The sequence below is a fragment of the Chrysochloris asiatica genome, unplaced genomic scaffold (assembly GCF_000296735.1).
Source record: "Chrysochloris asiatica unplaced genomic scaffold, ChrAsi1.0 scaffold00146, whole genome shotgun sequence".
Lineage (NCBI taxonomy): Eukaryota > Metazoa > Chordata > Mammalia > Afrosoricida > Chrysochloridae > Chrysochloris > Chrysochloris asiatica.
The window spans coordinates 4,575,393-4,578,606 of record NW_006408664.1 but is presented as its reverse complement, the minus strand read 5'-3'; the positions used below and the strand labels follow the sequence as shown (position 1 = coordinate 4,578,606).

The window sequence follows — 3,214 nt, the reverse complement described above, 5'->3', positions numbered from 1 at the left end:
GTGTCCAGCCTGTGCAGGAAGGGCTAATGAAATGAAATATAGATGGGTCTCTTGTGATGCAATGGTGAATAATTGTTATCAGGACTGATTGTGAGGGTTGGAAATCTAAAGATGGATATTTTGTAGCAAAGAGGGGAGTGATTGACTTATCAGCCTAGGAGCGGAGGACCCTGGGACCATTAATGGAGAAGAGCGAAGAGCGGAATCCTACCCAGAGAAGCAGTGAGGCCTGGGATGGAGGCAGAGAAGACAACATCATGAGATGTGGGGGCTGGGGGCTCGGGATCAGGAGATGGAAAAGGGCTGAGGACTGTGGTTGGGGGGCGGGGTGCAGGTTTACAGGGTACACCCCTTGGTTGGGTGAGGATCCATGGACAGGATGATAACTATGCCAATGAAATGATGGATGATGGAATGAATGTAAAGTTGATGTTCTCCTATATAGACTATCACACAATTCACAATAAAACATTAAGAAAAAAAAAGAAAAAAGAAAAGAAATGTATTATCTTTCTCCCACATAGTCACACACAAATAACCTTTCTCAACTGATGAGAAGTTCAATAGATAATGTTTTCAATAACAAAAAATAGCAGAATATCCATTTTCTTAAAAAAAAAAAAATAGAGGGAAATGCCAGTTAAATAGTCGAAATAACAAAGAAGGTTAGCATCTGCAGACTGGGACTAAGAGGTAGAGGAGCAATGGGACAGGGTATTGGTGGCACTTATGGAATGTTTAAGACTGACTTTTTAAGATATGCTATCTGAAAACTGCGGCTGGGCGCACGCTACTGCTAATAATACCAAGGCCTAAGAGCTGACGTGCCCCTAAAGCCTCGTAGTTGGAGCCTTGTCTGGGTTCTGCGCAGAAGGCTTAGGCAAAGAAGAGGTGTGCGGCGCCAAGTGGGGTTCTGAGGGCCTTCAGGGGTTCAGCGTTGGCTAGCCAATGGACGGAAGTCGGAGCGCGGCCCTCCTGAACCAACAGTGTTGCAGGCAGTGTATAGAACACTCTGTAATGGCTATGCAGATGCCACTTGAAGCAAATGCAGATACTTCTGTGGAAGAAGAAAGCTTTGACCCACAACCTATTTCATAGTTAGAGCGATGTGGCATAAATGCCATTGATGTGAAGAAATTAGAAGATGCTGGGTATCATACTGTTAAGGTTGTTGCCTTTACACCAAAGAAGGAACTAATAAATATTAAAGGGAAATTCTAACTGAGACTGGTAAATTAGTGCCAGTGGATTTTACAACTGTAAGTAAATTCCACCAAAGGCGGTCAGAGATCATACAGATTACTACTGGCTCCAAAGAGCTTGATAAATTATTTCAAGGTGGAATTGAGACTGGATCCATCACAGAGATGTTTGGAGAATTTCTAACTGGAAAGACCCAGATGAATCATACACTGGCTGCAATGTGTCAGCTTCCTACTGATCAGGGTGGAGGTGAAGGAAAGGCCATGTACATTGACATTGAGGATACCTTTAGGCCAGACTGGCTGCTAGCAGTGGCTGAGAGATATAGCCTCTCTGGCAGTAATGTCCTGGATAATGTAACATATACTTGAGGGTGCAACACAGACCATCACACCCAGCCCCTTTATCAAGCATCATCCATGATGGTGGAGTTCAGGTATGCAGTGCTAATTGTTGACAGAACCACCGCCCTCTATAGAACTGATTACTCTGGTCGAGGCGAACTTTCAGCCAGGCAGATGCACTTGGCCAGATTTCTGTGGATGCTTCTGAGACTTGCTGATGAGTTTGGTGTAGCAGTGGTAATCATTAACCAGGTGGTAGCCCAAGTAGATGGAGCAGCTCTGTTTGCTGCAGATCCCAAGAAAACTATTGGAGGCCACATCATTGTCCATGCCTCAACAACTAGACTGTACCTAAGGAAAGGAAGAGGAGAAACCAGAATCTGCAAAATCTATGACTCTCTGTCTTCCTAATGCTGAAGCTATGTTTGCCATCAGTACAGATGGGGTAGGAGATGCCAAAGTCTGAATCACTGAGAATTGTCCTCCTGTAAACCTTAAGTGCTTCAGCCAACGGAGAACTGCTCCCTGGGGTTCTTCACACCCTCTTCCTGTTTTGACTGCCAGGAAAAGGCTTCTGGGAAAACAACTATTGTATCAGCTTTTCTAATGGTGTAAACAGGATACAGGTCAGTAGTCACAAACTGATCTAAAATATTCCTTCTGGAGTACAATAATCTCTATGTGGTTTCTGTGGTTTGTGGAGGTGAGGTACGGAATACCTTGATATCAACAGTGCCTTGGGCTTGACTCAGGAATAACGGCTAATTGATACAGATAGTCTTATGTTTTTGAGAAAACTAAAGGTGGAAGCACCCAACTCGTCTCTCACTGAATCATGGTGAAATAAAATGCTTGAGTTATGTGGCAAGGGAATAGGGTCTCCTCACAGGTTCTTTTTCTCTGTCAGTAGATCTCTTCTCTATCAATCAGAAGCCAGTGTTCAAGTTTGTGTGTCTGGACTGTTTATGGTTAGAGTCCTGAGCAAGGCTGTCAGGCCAGCAGCCCTTCACTCTCTTCTTACTTGGTCTTTGCTGCTAAGACCAAATCAAGTTACTTCTGGGATCTTTAAACATTTCAGAATATTTAAGTGAACAGATTCAATGTGAGGCTGATAATAAAGTAGTTTGTAATGAAAAAAAAAGATATGCCATCCACCACCCATCTGTCAGTTTGTCATAATGTGGTGGTTTGCTTGTTGCTGTGATGCTAGAAACCATCAACCAGTATTTAAAATATCAGTAGGATCACTGATGGTAGGCTGGTTTCAGTGGAGTTTTTGAATTAAGATAGATTAGGAGAAAGGATGTGACCGTCGACTCATGAAAACATTGACCACAGAAAACCTTCTGAATAGCGGCAGAACAATGTCTGATACAATAGCAAAAGGTAAGTCACTCAGGTTGGGAGGATCTCAAAGTACAACTGAGGAAGAGCTGCCTCTTCAAAGTGAGTCAACCCAACGACATTATGCTTGGTAAAGTGGAGGGTCAATGCAAAAGACAACTAACCTCAACAAAATGGATTGACACAGTGACTGTAACAATGGGATCAAACAGATTGTTGTGAGGATGGCACAGGACCAGACAGTGCTTTGTTCTGTTGTACATAGGGAAACTATGAGTTAGAAGCAACTCAACATCACCTAACAGCATTTTAATAAAAAATAA

At 43.1% G+C, this 3,214-nt stretch overlaps 1 pseudogene; it reads left to right on the top strand.

Moving 5' to 3' along the window:
• Window positions 1-1,017: 1,017 nt before the first annotated feature.
• Window positions 1,018-2,013, top strand: LOC102812571 (annotated as a pseudogene).
• The last annotated feature ends 1,201 nt before the right edge of the window (window positions 2,014-3,214 follow it).